The 16,391-nt window shown below is 42.1% G+C and overlaps 1 pseudogene; it reads left to right on the forward strand.

Moving 5' to 3' along the window:
* The first annotated feature begins 10,926 nt into the window (after positions 1 to 10,926).
* The window catches only part of LOC109466533, a 19,098-nt pseudogene continuing 13,633 nt past the window's right edge, over positions 10,927 to 16,391 (forward strand).

The following is a 16,391-nucleotide window of genomic DNA, read 5'->3' on the forward strand; positions in this document are numbered from 1 at the left end:
TCAGACCTCCCACTACCTGTTTGGCGCCAATTAGGAAGATTTCAAAGCCTATGGTGAACAGGAGTACCATGAATACAATGTAGCTGTAACCAGAAGCGGCGGCCTACGGTACAAAACAAGCACATCGCATTTTACCCCAGAGATATCAATGTAATTTGGGATAGGATTCAACTTACTATATGAAAATAATTACCAGAAAATTGACTTTGAAAATCCAGTTTTGCAACTCAGAAATACATTTATGTTGTGGTCCACTGTTCATTTTTGCCTGTCGAAAAGAGCTAACTAGGGGAACGTTCCCTGTGCAGTGAATCTGTACATTTTGTACATGGCGTCTGTAGTCCCTGTCAAGACCAGTGGAAGAGTAGATTTTCAGTAAGTTAAAACTGAATTGCGATCAATTTCATTTTCAAACTTTATCCAGCAGTACCGTTTGAATTGTCTATGGGTATCGTTAACCTGGATATGTAACCTTCATCAAAGTTCACTGAAACATATGCATGAACACGTACACGTACAGTTTGTGTTATCCAGACTACAATTACATTTAGGTTAAGTTCGTAGAATCTTACTAGTATTTCACTTACCGTTAGTAGACGGGCCGCTTCAGTCGTATAAGCGTTGTTTCGTTCCAAAACAAGGCGTGTCTCACACCGTTCGGTCTAGCCTTTGGCACTTCTTATTCCAAGGCTATATTTACCTGTGACGTCACACCTGCCAACTGATAACATATCCCATCAGCCTTTGTGCGAAAGTGCCTTTTGTGCTGAGGCACTACAGCTGACTGCCCTTTGACATCGAGACAAAAATAAGCAAAGGGTTGAAGAACGTAACTTTAGATGAGTTTGCAGAGTCTGGCTAGAGTCGAAGGGGGTTCAATGTGTGTGTTGGCATTCTCCCAGGAAAATTTTGTATTTTTAAACCTTCAATAACGCATTTTCCCGCAGATACGCCGTAGAACTTTAAGTGCATTTTCTTTACTTTGTACTTTGTACGTGCGAGTACAGGCGACGCGCGTGCCCCGTACGTACCGTAAGAAAGACGCACGTGTGAGTACGGCCTTCTTACGGTAAAGTTGCAATCGCACAGAGATCGTACGTTGTAAGCACGTACAGCTCACTTACCACTTGCGCAAAGTACGATGCACGCAACCGCTCACGGCCAGACGTGGCGTGCAGACCATACAATAACACCTTGCGAAACCGTGCGAGTGACGTGCGAGTGACGTGCGTCGATGCCACTCCTTCCCCACGTTTTCAGAAAAAACGTAGCAGACGTAGCCTCCCAAAAAACGTACGGACAAAAAGCACGTACGGCGGGTTGTGACCGTAGCTTAAGACACAACATTGGTACATAGGACATGCTTGAAATCTTTGGTAGAAAATGCCACTACAAGGTCAATAGGGTTCAGCCCTCCACAGAACTCTGCATATGTCTGAAGTTTTAGTGTTCTTTTCAACATGGAACATGTGGTGTGTAAAGTTACAGCATCAGTATAGCGTTATCACTATAACGTTACAAACCACATGTTCCAAAAAATTCATTCTCTATTTGTTTTCAGATTCAACCCATAGTAATATAATGTTGAGCATAAAATCTCCCAACACCTCAAAACACAGTGAAAAACAAGCTTTTAAACGTCAACAGGATCATTCCGATGCCTTCCAGCCCTATGCAAATGAGGGTTACCCCCGTATTTTCGCATTGCATTGTGGGGATGGGAAACTGGTGAATGGAGTAGATCGAGAATTCTTGGCCACACAAGTATTGAATATCACATCTAAGACACGATAGGACATCCTGGACTTATCCTTTATCTCCTACATTCGCATCACGGTACAAAATGCCGACTTGCGGATGTTCTAGTCATTTTACCCGATGGACCTTGAAGGTTGGATTGCTTGGCTGCATGTCAGCTATCCTTGCAGACACTAGTATATTGTAGCGCCCTCCAGCGCCCATTATGAGTATTGCAGTATGACAGGATGGCCTTGACTCGAATAGCTGCTGTTCGCGATGTGGTCTTTGAACGTCTGAAAATTACATTTTAGACAGCAGTAAGGATGTGCGACTTACAGAACAAACCAGGCAACTTAAACCATGTCTCAGATACTCTTTTCAACGATGATATAATCAGAAATCTACCATCTACTGCGATCGTCGCTCCAAGTCGACCGTATTACACAGCGCGATAAACTACACAGACCCACCCTGCGAAAAATGAATATAAGATCCTCAAATCGACATTTTGTACTGTGATGCGAATGTAGGAGATAAAGGATAAGTCCAGGATGTCGTATCGTGTCTTAGATGTGATATTCACTACTTTTGTGACCGAAAATTCACGATCTACTACCGCAGAAGTCAAACCCGGAAGTCCGGGAAACATAAACGTGTACCGTGAGTGAGTGCGGATTGAAGTCCGGCCTTATAGATATGCAAATGTTTCATGCCGCTTGGCCGGATTGTATTGAGGGAGGGAGGGACGGAGGGAGATGGAGTGTACGGACCGTAGCCTCCACCAGGCCTTTCTATGGGGATACGGACCGTAGCCTCCACCAGGCCTTTCTATGGGGATACGGACCGTAGCCTCCACCAGGCCTTTCTATGGGGATACGGATCGTAGCCTCCACCAGGCTTTCATACGAGGATACGGATTGTAGCCTCAACCAGGCTTTCCTACGAGGATGCGGACTGTAGCCTCCACCAGGCTTTCCTACGAGGATACGGACTGTAGCCTCCACCAGGCTTTCCTACGGGGATACGGACTGTAGCCTCCACCAGGCTTTCCTATGGGGATACGGATCATAGCCTCCACCAGGCTTTCCTACGGGTTACGGATCATAGCCTCCACCAGGCTTTCCTACGAGGATACGGACCGTAGCCTCCACCAGGCCTTTCTACGAGGATACGGATCATAGCCTCCACCAGGCCTTTCTACGAGGATACGGATCATAGCCTCCACCAGGCCTTCATATGTGGGTACGGACCGTATCCTCCATCAGGCCTTCCCGGGGGTACGGATCATAGCCTAGCTCCACCAGGCCTTCCTACGGGGTTACGGGTCAGAGAATTCATTAAAAGAATTTGGCCAGGAGAGTCAGTTCGCAGAGGGGGTGAAAATAACTGTGAGGGGAAATAAACTCTACAGTGGCTCTACCTGTTTAGCTAAATTCTGGAAATGCAGAGGCCGGTATATAATACTACATGTATGTGATAGAATTTGTAAATATTGTAGTGCAAAGGCTGTGGAAGAAGAAATACACTTCATCTTTTGCATACACATACATAGTGACAAGGACAAATAGGTGTGGTTACTGAGGGTTTAAATAATTCGCGTGCGAGGTTGAACAGTATGCTCCTAGCGGGTTAATTAGGAGAAGCACTCAGGCTAATTACACCTTTTGTTAATTGCAGCCACCATAATAAATAATTCAACCTCCCTCGCTAGATTCTAAGCCCTAGGATTATCTTACAATACAGGGCGTTAGCCCTACCATGGCCCTACCAAGGACATTATACTACAACCTACGAAAAACTCGACCGGTGGTCGCAGCTTCGGTTGGATCCAGTCGGGCGGAGGCTGATCAGAAATTTGTGTTCCTTCTTCAAATTTCTATCTGCGTCAGTAAACTGTCGGTTGAACTAAACTCAACAAGTGTGCCCTGTCCGTTCGGAGGACGTGTGTCCGTTTCTTCGACATTTAAAAAAAAAAATTTTTACCGGACTAAACCAGACGGAAAAAACGAGGTACCGTTTCTGCGTAAACTGTCGGCTCGGTCGCACTCAACAAGAGCCCAGTCTACAGTACAGTTTGCCTCCCCGCCCGTCGGGGGGTTGTATTTCTACCGGACTAAAACCGACGGAAAAACGAGGTACCGTTTCTGCGTAACCTGTCGGCGCGGTCGCACTCAACGAGCGCCCAGCCTACAGTACAGTTTGCCTCCCCGCCCGTCGGGGGGTTGTATTTCTACCGGACTAAAACCGACGGAAAGAAGTGGAGGAAAATGTCTGCTCTGTGTGTTTACTGTGCCGTTTTTCTCACAGGCTGTTTCATCGATTTCGTGAGCGGACAAGGTGAGATCATGATTACAAATGCGCTTCACCTAGTGGTGAAGACATGTTGTTTTTGCTCACATTTCTTCTCCTCCTCCTTCTTCTCCTTCTTCTGCCATTTCTTTAAATTGATTCAACTCCTTCATTTTTGGGTCAAATAACATGAAATTTGGCATGAAGGTAGAGTGGACAAATACCCCCAGGTGTTTTTTCATTTGTGATACAGGCTTTTAGAACGGTTTTATTTGAGCTTTTTGGCTGTGTTATAGAAATTGTACTATAGCAGTGTGTTACCATACTTGGGCATTAGTCATCAGAATGGCATTTAGAGCAGGCAACCAATAGCCATGCAGCTTTACTCTATTCTCTTTGCTGATTGGCTGTTCGGATCTAACTGGGTTAACTCAATTAACACCTGTACAAAGCCAAGCCATATTGACAGTATGAACTTTATTCAAGTGTTTTAGTAAGTATGTCAAGCTTTCCTGCTCCAGCATTGGAATGCGGGGCATAAACGCTTCTTTTTATCTTGAAACCAACAGTTTGCATTCTGAATTAAAAATCCAAACCAATAATAAGGGATAGCTATCCAACTATTGTCACCTTATATCAATGTAAAGAATTATTTTCCCTTGTATTTCTCCTTCTTTCCCAAGCATGTCGTGAAACGTGGTGAAGCATGCTGAATTTGCTCCAAAGCAAATGTTGGTCTTTCTAGTGTGTCTGGGGCTTTTCCTCCAGGACACATTGAGAACCACCCTCTGGGGCCATATGATGTATCCCTGGTTGAACAAATAAATGAAATGAAATGTTAACCCGAAATGATGCTTTGCTCAGCAATTTTACATGCACCGGTAATTAGAGCACACCACAAAAACGAGGAAAAAACGTTCTTATTTCATATATAACCACCTCAACTCTTTTTAAAAAACGACAAAAACGTTTTTGCTGGATTTTTCTTTCCCCCGAAAACGTGTGACAGCGAGACCGGCTGTGAAACATCGCGTGTGTGACATGGGAGCAATTAGTAGCAATCATTCTAAGGCCTTATGTAAAGATAATCCTGTGGTACTAAGAGTAGACGCCAAACATTGTTAGAAGGGACTGTTGTCATTAATATTTGATATTTCATTACTTAGCTGTATCCACATTACAGACACGCCCGGACAGACTGGGGTGGAAAAAACAACGCAAATCCACGTGATAGTAGTATATGCTGATGAAATACAGCATGGCACCGCATGGGGGCACTGGTGACTTGTCTATCACACCTGTTCTATGCCCGACGACCCCCGGGTCTATTACGCGGGTATACAAAGTAGTTCGGACACTGAAACTCTTGAGCGATTGGCTAGAGCGACTTATGTGAGAGGTAGCCAGGAGTAAACTGTGGTATAAAAATGTATCGGCTTGTAAACTGTATGATTTGGATTGTGAAGATTTTTTTTCGGTAAAAAACTACTTTCTGACGTTTCTTTTTGTATCGTCGGTTTCATCTTTATTAAGTAGGGGTGCGTCACTTGCGTGAGTGTAACCATGCCTGGGGACTTTTGGGGTCTTCTAAAAAGTCCATGTTGGATTTTTGTCGCAAAGTGTCTTTTTTCTAGAGGATAATTGATCCAAATGTGTATGACATGACCAGTTATGAGACCACGCCCATTTTTAGAGAACTTGAATTTTCAAGCTACGGCTTCTGTAAAACGCACAAAATTTTTTCATAATTTTATGTGTCTGGGGCTTTTCCTCCAGGGCATATTGAAAACCACCCTCTGGGGCGATATGATGTATATATTCCTGGTTGAATAGAAAAATGAAATGAAATGTTAACCCGAAATGATGCTTAGCTCAGCAATTTTACGTTCTTATTTCATGAAGTATGCAAGTATGAAATTCCTAGCAGTTACAACTATGAAATTATGAAAAAAATTCCATTAATTATGCAAATTATGCGATTTACATAATCTATATCATCAGATGTTTTTCCTCGTTCTTAAGTAGATGTCACGAGTGTTTCATAGTTCTATTATCGAGCAAAACAGATGTATAGAATTTCCTCATTAATGACAATTATGCAAATCAGGAGCTAATTTGCATAATTGTCATCTGATTATGTCACGCATAACTTCCACTAACTACATACCAAAAATCACGATAATCCGTCTCCCGGTTCTTGAGTTATTCTCCGAAAATTTTTTAACAAAATGCTCCTGCAGTTCCAGAACAAACCACTAGGGGACCCAAACTCATGTAACTTCTTCCCTATCAGACGACCTCTTTTATAAAAATTTTAGCCACCTGTGGAGGTCAACGGAACTGCAACCGGCTCACCCTGGAACGCAGCAGCGTAATGCCGCGCATTATACACGAACAGGGAAATCTTCACAATCCAACTCATACGGTGTACAAGCCAATACCACACAGCGCAGTTTACTCCTGGCTACCTCTCACATAAGTCGCTCCAGCCAGGATTTAAGAGTTTTGTCCGCACTGTCTTCTATACCCGCGTCATAGACCCCGGGGTTGCCCATTGGAACTGTGTTGAACAGTTCTACTTCTGCAACCTTAGTTTGGATGTCACACCTTGGCCTGATGAGGTTCACAGTGTCCCATTGGTACACTGTTTGTTTTATTCCACTTCATCCTTTGCGGGTACTTTGGCGAAGGAATGAGATAGGTAACTCTAGTTGCATAATAACATTGTAGTCAACTTAAGCTTTGCAAGACCTCTTGAGACTCAAGTCCCGAACATTGCATCTAGAAGAGGTAATATTACTAATATTGCAGTCAACTTAAGTAACATACAATAAATCAAAATGATAACAAAATTAGGTTGTGTTGTGTGCACAGGCTGCCCCCATGGTAATAATAATTATATGAATTCGAATTTAATTTCAATTTTCTCACCAGGAAACCATGCATTTGAGGTCCTCCGTACGGCAAACCAGACGTATGAAGGAGTCGACTTCTTTGTCATCGAGGCGAAGCTACCTGCTGACGGCCTGTCTGCCTCTCCTGAGTGGTGTTCAGATTATCAGAATCTGTGTGCTGAATATGGACTGAGGCCGACAGGATGTGGGGAGAACGGGGCAACCGAGGGTGGGAGCTACAGCTATATCCGGTAGGACGTGTGACATTCAGAACAGTCATAGTGCACGCTGGTTAATCCTGTCTTGTGATCTGAAGTGCAGAGACTAAAGTCAGGAGTGTGTATAAGTACTGATAAAATAACACAATCTATATTTTGAATTTTTTATCCATCACATAACTCAGGTGGGATGATATTATATTTCTATGACAGTATTATCATCATCATTGCCCAATTTGGTAGTCAAAATTGATGACACTGCTCTAGAGAGTTACTTCCTGCAACGTATACGTATACGTATCTGGGAGTTTTACTTGACCCGAGCCTAAGCTTTAATTAATACATGGATGGATAATGTGTGTAGTAAGATGGGGCAATACTACGGCGACTGAGGCCTTATCTCTGTACTGACGTTGCCAACATGTTGTACAAAACCATTTCTCTACCGATACTTATGCCTCCATGGCTTAGCCCCCGGTTATCTACTCAATACATTCGTTTGCAACAACCAAATACACAACTACCACACTAGACATTGTACTCGTACTCATCAAATATTGTATTTACATAAAAGTTATTTTACTAAATCATGGAAGGAGTATGAAATTTGTTCCACATGCACTTACAGTAGAATACCGATGGTATGAATCCAGTCAATATGTCCTACGTGTATATTGTCTTCAGTGCATGGAAAGTTCGCAGTTATTACGGAGGCCAGATAAAGTTAATCTGTAGCCACTGTCTCCTAACTGTTGTTAGAAGGGGTGAAGAGTTAGCAATGGTTGAGATATCTTACAGATGTTGTTGTTTCCAGGTGCGTGACTGAGTACAACTCGGACCCCTACATCAACAACGTGCTCGGCTGTGGCTATCCCATCCCCAGTCGTGTAGCTGAGGTGGCGAACTTGACTTTCTCAGTCGGGGTGACATATACATCGGGCAGGAGTTTCGGCTTAGCCTGGTGTGACACCATCTACTGCCAACGTGGGATATACCAGAGTTATTGGGGTCTGTACGACATACGTGCAGCCTTTGGCTCAGACGGGAGCGGAGACAGGATTGTGTACACCGTGTGCACAGGCTCAGCAGGTAAGTATTATTAAGTATTTGGTACTATTGACTTTTAATTCATTTTACACGTTATACATATAATATAAGATTTCATATCAGACATAACAACTATTGAAAAGACACAAAAAATACATTTTGTTTCTGGTTTGCCCAGAATCTTATTAATGTGGGGGTGCCTGGGTTACGGATTCACCAAGTTTGTAAATGAATACATAAATTTTGTTATTTTATTAAGTTTTATTTTTTGTAAATGTTACTTAACTGGATTTTGCCTAAACTGGATTACTGTGATGTGATGTGATATGCGTTAACTGCTGAAAATGTCTTTCTGACAAACTACAGCCATATACAATCACATTAATAATAATATCTCGGCAACGACGAACAATATCTACTTTTGGTTTGTAGTTTTGATCTTCTGGCCGGAAAAGCTATTGGAAATGATGAATTCTCTGTCATAGGCTTTAGTATCCAGGAGAAACTTGCTCTTGCTCCAATCAAAGCTGGTGTGTTATGCAGAATGGTGGTTATACCGGCTATACAGATACAGAAGCTGGTGTGTTACGCCGAAGGGTGGTTATACCGGCTATACTGATACAGATACAGATACAGACTCAATGTACAAGGCTGCTTTGTAGTCCACAATGAACTTCCAGAATACATCAATAGCTCTCAAAAGGCTTCTGAATTTCATAACTTTGCCGCCTAACACAATTTGTTCTTGAAATTGCCACTAGTACAGATTGAATGTGGAAAGTGCAGCTCCTCATATAGCTAGAGGTGCTAATGCCCTAAACCTCCTGCTACCTTCTATGAAAACTTCCATGTTGCTTTCCAAAACCATGTGTAGAACTTGGCTTGACCTCTCAATAACACCTACCGGAATTGACTTGTTGAACGAAGTAAAACTTCAATGAGGACACTTGTAGTCAATGTTGGAAAACTGATTGTGCAACGTTTCATCACTCAGAAATATCCCTTGCTAGGGTCAGCAGTTTTTCCTAGGGTTGGTCGGGTAACAGGAAACACAAATTACATCTTTCCTTATCTGAGGCCTAATTTTGTTATCATTTTGATTTATTGTATGTGACTTAAGTTGACTGCAATATTAGTAATATTACCTCCTCTAGATGCAATGATCGGGACTTGAGTCTCAAGAGGTCTTGCAAAGCTTAAGTTGACTACAATGTCATTATGCAACTAGAGTTCCCGATCTTTGCCTAATGATGTTAATCTTTATGACTGACGAATTATAGATTTAACAAATAGGATCCTCATTTTCCTGAAATTTATCATTTTATCACATTATCAACCAAAAGAAAGTCTTATATTAACAAACAATTCCATTCTAGCATTTCCTCATAAATTATGCAAATAAGGTCTTGATTTGAATAAATTATGTTTAATGACGTTCACCTTCACTTAACTTTCAAACACCACAAGTATGAAATTCCAGGCAGTTATCATTACATAATTATAAAATGTTTTCATTAATTATGCAAATTAATCTTCATTTACATAATCAATATCTGCCTGTGTTCCTCTCGTTCGCATGTCTAGGTCACGAGATATCAAAACCGGAAGTTCAGCTGAAGTACCATAAGAAGCCGCTAGGGGGTCTAAAATCTAATCTTTTTCAGGTCTCATCAGGACCTACCCACCCACCAAGTATCAATACAATCCATCAAGGACTTCTCAAGTTATTGTGTTTACAAACACACACACACACGAATGCTTCTGAAAACATAACCTTCTTGGCAAAGGTAACTAAGTACTTATGGCTGTCAAGGTAATATCCATGGTCAGCAGCTCCAACCAGGATACATGTAGGTGCCTCTTAAAACCTCAAATAGGACGAGGATGGAACAGATTTCACCAGCTGGTTACAAGAATGACTATGACTGTCTAACTGTTCTCTGTAATTTCAGTAGGCAATAATGAGTGTGCAACAGGAAACGGTGGGTGTGCCCATGTGTGCATCCACACTCTGAACGGCCACAGGTGTATCTGTCGACCTGGCTACACGTTGATGGCGGACAGTCACGGCTGTGACGGTGAGAAACTGTCTCTACACTCTGTCAGTCCGATATTTCCCACGCTTTTGAATAAAGTGAAACATACATTTATAAATAACTATAATGTCAGGGGTTTTTTCAAGACCATATTGCCTTTGCTGCTGTCCTTTTGCAGAGGATGAATGTGCAACAGGCAACAGTGGATGTGCCCAAATCTGCACCAAAGTCCCAGGGAGTTACAACTGTTCCTGTCACCAAGGCTTCGTGTTGATGTCAGACAGTCACGGCTGTGAAGGTGAGAAACTGTTTCTACACTCTGTCAGTCTGATATTTCCCACATTTTTTAATAAAGTGAAACATACATGTACATGTATGATGTCATTTTTTTAAAATATCGTATTGCCTTTGCTGATGTCCTTTTGCAGAGGATGAATGTGCAACCGGCAACAGTGGATGTGCCCAAATCTGCACCAAAGTCCCAGGAAGCTACACCTGTTCCTGCCGACAGGGCTTCTTGTTGAAGCCAGATGGACGTGGCTGTGAAGGTGGGGGTAATTGTATCATAATTGATTTGACATATAGAATTATTATAGTTACTACTGTATTATATATGTAAGAGCGCATGGTCAGCAGACATAAACACACTCAGTTCTTATTTCTCATTTTGAACATTGTCCTCCCACAGCTGTTCCTCCACCCATGAACCTGACCGTAACTGACATCACGGACAAAGGGTTCAAGGTCACCTGGTCCCCATCCCCTTACCTTCAGGGGTACCGTGTGGTGGTGTCCGAGCTGGACATGACGACAGCTGTCAATCAGAGCACGGCTCAGACATGGCTTCAGGTGGTGGGACTGACACTGGAAACTGATTACATCATCAGGGTGACGGTGTCGGTCCTGTCTGATGGTAGCTGGGCACAGAGCAACGCGACAACGACAGAGGCAACCACAAGTAAGGACATCCTACTTCTGATGAGTCACCAGGGTACAACAAAAATAAGGGCTTTACCAGGATAAGATGCATGTCTGTGACACTAACATTTGTAGAGGTTTGCTGAATTGGTTTATTAGCTATGATTATGAATAATCATGCCCAGACATTTACATATTATGTAGAAACTAAATTTTGCAATAAGAGATAGGAGGTGGAGTAAGTCTGGATCCCCTGGCAGTTTTCTCTGGAACTACAGAGAGGAGATCAGGGGAGCACCTGTTTCCCGCTGGTCATTTCGCTCCCTTGCCTTCTTCACTCCTACACTGTTTTCAAGCTTATTAAATGATAATCATGTAGACTAATAAACTACAATTATTTTGCAATGTGAGAAAGGGGAAAGCTTCTTAAACTACAAGTTCCCTTTAAAATTTAGTTCATCAAGCTTGGTGAAGACAGTAATTTTTACCCTTCATTTTCAGGAATGGTTTCCTCCACTGCCCTGGAGTTTGTTCCTGTGACCGAGACGACCACCTCGCTGGGGTTCACCTGGGTGCCCCCTGATGCGGTCGTGACCGGATACCGCATCATGTACGGACAGGAGGCGGCGACAGAACAGCTCAGCCCCTCCCCGGGTCCAGGAGAGAGATCTGCCCTCATTGACGGCCTCCAGCCGGCTGTGATGTACAAGGTGGAGATCATCACCATAGGAGTTCACCAGGAAAGTCTGCCTCTAGTCGGCCAGAATGAGACTGGTGAGTCAACTTCACTAGTTATTTATCTAGTAATAATAAATTCGCTGTTTTTGCTCTGATGAAAAACCTTCAGACATCTACATCTATTTTATACTGGGCCAAACCCCATATATATATGGGGCATCCCGCCCAGGGTTAATATTTTACTCTACAAAATATTAACCATGATTCAGGTTTCAGATAAGAAATTTTAACTTGTAAAATTGTAGCCATTGTAGAGGTAACACTTGTAGGTGTTTCAGATCTTGAATTTCTACTGTAATATAATGTCTTTGCAGAGCCTGACGAATGTGCGACAGAGAACGGCCGGTGTGACCAGATCTGCACCAACGTCCCCGGCAGCTACAGGTTCTTCTGCCGACACGGCTTCGTGCTGATGGAAGACGCCCACGGCTGTGGAGGTAAAAAAAAGTGTCGTTTCATGATTTTAGTTTGCCACACAAGTGTATATTTACACAGTGTAGATACGCAAAGCCTTTCTTCTTTCACTTTATTAGAAACACTTTTATTCTGGTCTTCTTCACATCAGTTCAGGATTAATATTACGACAAGACGTTTATTCAAGTAGCTTTTACATGATATTATACCTTTCTAACTGACTAAACTTTTCTCCCAATTTTGAAAAAAGTCTAGTAAAACGAAAATAACATTACCTCTATACTGAGTTCTTTGTTTCACAGTGTGCGGCCAGTGCCTGGGCGGGAACGTGAACTGTGACCCAGTATCGGGTGTCTGCTCGGCTGGCTGCCGGGATGGATGGAAAACACAGCTTTGTGATAAAGGTATCGTATGCGCCAATAGCAATTGTCTTCTTTCACAAATTGTGTATTAATGTTAATAAATAAGTTCTGTTTTATGTACAAAAATGAAGCTGCATAAGTTTGTAACCCGGACCTGGACTTACAGGCCTTTTAGAAAGAAGCATTATTTAGGAATCTCTGTAATTTAATGAAGTTATAATGCGGTTATGACATTTGGTGTTCTATTTACATCTATTTCAACAGAAAACATTTCTGAACTCCTGTTTTGATCTTTTTTCTTGCAGCTGTGGATCCACCAATGGACCTAGACCGTAACTGACATCACGGACGAAGGGTTCAAGGTCACCTGGTCTCCATCCCCTGACCCTGACCTTCAGGGGTACCGTGTGGTGGTGTCCGAGCTGGACACGACGTCAGCTGTCAATCAGAGCACTGACGAGGCGTGGTTTTCGGTGGTCGGCCTGTCACCGGAGACTACTTACATCATCAGGGTGACGGCCCTGTTCTCTTCAGGTGGTTGGAGGTCACAGAGCGAGGCGGCAGTGATACCGGCAACCACAGGTAGGGAGAGTCTAGCTGCTGTTGACTGTTGATGAATCCAAAGATACTTATTCTGACTCTCTATTGATGCCAGAACATTCCCGTGTTGTGCGTTGCTATGGTCATGATGCATAAAATCATTTGAAGAGAAGTTAATTTTTTTTAAAGTGTGCATTCTTTCACATGAGGAACTGTTCTGTGGTAAAAAAAAACCCACAGCTATAACTATGTAACTAATCAAAGGGTTCATCCTTGTATTTAAACGCCATAGGAGCTTGAAACACTTGATTTAATGTACTATATTTATTCCACATGCTTATTCCATATTTGTCCTCCAAAAATTCAGGAAATATTGGATTTAGTTCAGATACATGCTAAACCATCAAATTAGAATTGTATCAGAGTGCATCTTGTGTTTTTATCAGTACTGTTCTCACAAAAGATATAGATAAATTCTGTGAAGTCTCTTAACCTGAGTCTTTTCTCTGCCAGCCGCCATACCAACCACAATTCCCCCAACCACAATTCCTGCCGCTACAACCCAGCAGACAAGTCGGATGACCACCCGCCTTTCCACCAAACCTGCGACGTCGACTGTGCAACATGCACAGGAAGCTGGGTGTGACAAGGAACCATCTGATGACGGTAGACTTCCAGCATTGAAACACTGGAGAGGCCATCATTAAGCATTGGTCACTTTTCATTGAGCTTGTCACTTGAGTCTATGATGTTGCTTGCCAACAAGTACTGATGTTTTGCTTGATGAAGCCTGATGTTTCATTGATACCAGCTGTACTGTTAGTATTGTTATATACCTCAAAACTTTAGAAAATAGTCTTAACATGTGTTCATATTTCAATAACTGATGTTTTTTTCTCTACAGCCACCACACCATCAGCTGCTGAAACAACTAAGCAGACAAGTGGGGTGCCTACATCCATGTCCACCAGACCCTCAACTCCAACTGTACAACTCGGATCAGACGCCGATGGTAGGTTCTAAATATCTGTTTACGTTTGAGCAAATTCATGGAGCAACCTGGTCACTTTTTATAAGGTAATGTACAACATATGATTCATTGATATTGATATTGTCAATAGTGTGATAAAATGTATGTTTCGACTGGTGTCAATTTGGTCTCATAGCTGTTTTCTTTTCAGTGATTGGGGGAGGCTTTTGAAACTATGCTGTTCCTTTGACAGTAGAATCTGCTCTTAACTTACAAACCCATCATGTCCTTCAATGTCATATTAAGTACAAGAATGCCATGCTTCAGTTTCATTGCAAAGGTCAGACGTGGTTAGTGATTGAATAATCATATTTCTGTTTCTGTTGTGCAGGAACCACAGAGACCATCAGCAGTCCGCCGGGCGGCAACAGGGCAACATCAGCTGATCAGGTAAACTGTGCACTTCTACAGCTAAGGCTATTTTAGGGGACCTCTTTCCAAAAATTAGATTTGTATGACCCCTTTTCTATCATCCGATGCAATAGTAAGGCACATATCTGGGGTCATGTGGCGTAGCGGTAGCGTCGTTGGCTCGGAACCAAAAGGTCCCTCCTTCACTAGATTGGTATTTTTTTTAAAATCTCCATAAGCATTGTTACTGTGGTATTATGAGAATAGAATCTGATGTTACATTTATTGAACCTAGTTCTTTGCTTTGTTGCTAACGACCATCTTTTTCTGGAATTTTTTCATTCTTTAATGAGAAGACTGCAGATGTCTCTGGAGATGATGCTGTGTTGGGGCAGCCGGCATCAGCTGCTGAGGAAAAGGCAGAGGTAATTATATTATAGGCCATGTTTGGTGGTCTGTAGACGTTAAACATTGGGAAACATTTGGGAAAGCTGTTTGGACCAGGTTAAGGATTCGAACAAAGGTGTTCAATATTGTTACTGTTGTTGTAGATGTGCAGGAAGGCAATTAAAACGTTGACCTCTGAAATGGGTCGGGCCCAGACACCGCAACGTCTGCAAAGGATGTCTGAGTTATCATCACTTGTCATTAAGTCCTGTCCTGGCATTCCACAGGAGGATAAGGTACAAGTCTCTGATGGGAGTTTTACAAAGCTGAACCGTTTGACTCCTCACCTATATCTACAAGCTTGACTACTCATGGAGCTACATGTATAGTTGCAACTGTGCAGAAAACTATGATCTTTCTCTAATTCTATATGATTGTGCCTTTTGTTATGCATGGCATGTCAGCCTTTAATTGTACTACAACTAATGTACATGATGTTGATATTATACGGATATCTTTTTCCAATGATTTTATCTACAGCATGGAAGTTTTTGGATGTCATGCTAATGGCTCTTCATCTTTCTCTAAAATTTAAATGTGCTGAACAAAAACATTTCATTTTTTTACATTATCAATTTCAGTCTTTTCTCACAAAATGTTTTCACTATAAATGCATTTTGAGTTGAACACTGCCCAATTTTTTTTGCATTTTTTGCAACAGAACTAAGAAGTCTAGTTTTAAAACAACAAATTTATGCTGCCCCATAGGACATGGCCATGGGTGTTCTGAAGTCCATCATCAGCAACCTGGACCAGCTGGACATGTCTGACCCGTCGACTGTCCAGTCTGTGGGAGGATGTAAGTACATTGTCATGTTCACCAGTCGTACTGTGCCTCATGTAATGTATTCTGAGTTGTTTTTTTTTTGTTAATCCAGGAGAAACATGTCACATACAACTTTTGAAGGTGAAGAATTAAATGTCTCGTGTAAGAAAACATTGTACAAACACTGACATATAACAGAAAGTATGAAATATCAAACGGAACTGTTTCTTCAGACTGAGTGTTGTTACTGCAGCTCTGGTGGAGCCTGTTGGTTCTGTGTTCATTACTTAATGATATTTTGTTTCTGTTTTACTACAGCTCTGGTGGCTTCTGTTGGTTCATTACTTTCAAATTGATAAATTGAATGTTTGTTTCTGTTCTACTGCAGCTCTGGTGGAGCCTGTTGGTTCTGTGTGCATTACTTTCAAATTGATAACGTTTGTTTCTGTTCTACTGCAGCTCTGGTGGAGTCTGTTGGTTCTGTGTTCATTACTTTCATATTGATAACGTTTGTTTCTGTTCTACTGCAGCTCTGGTGGAGCCTGTTGGTTCTGTGTTCATTACTTAAAAATTGATAACGTTTGTTTCTGTTCTACTGCAG

This window comes from Branchiostoma belcheri, unplaced genomic scaffold (assembly GCF_001625305.1).
Source record: "Branchiostoma belcheri isolate BF01 breed outbred unplaced genomic scaffold, Haploidv18h27 scaffold169, whole genome shotgun sequence".
NCBI lineage: Eukaryota > Metazoa > Chordata > Leptocardii > Amphioxiformes > Branchiostomatidae > Branchiostoma > Branchiostoma belcheri.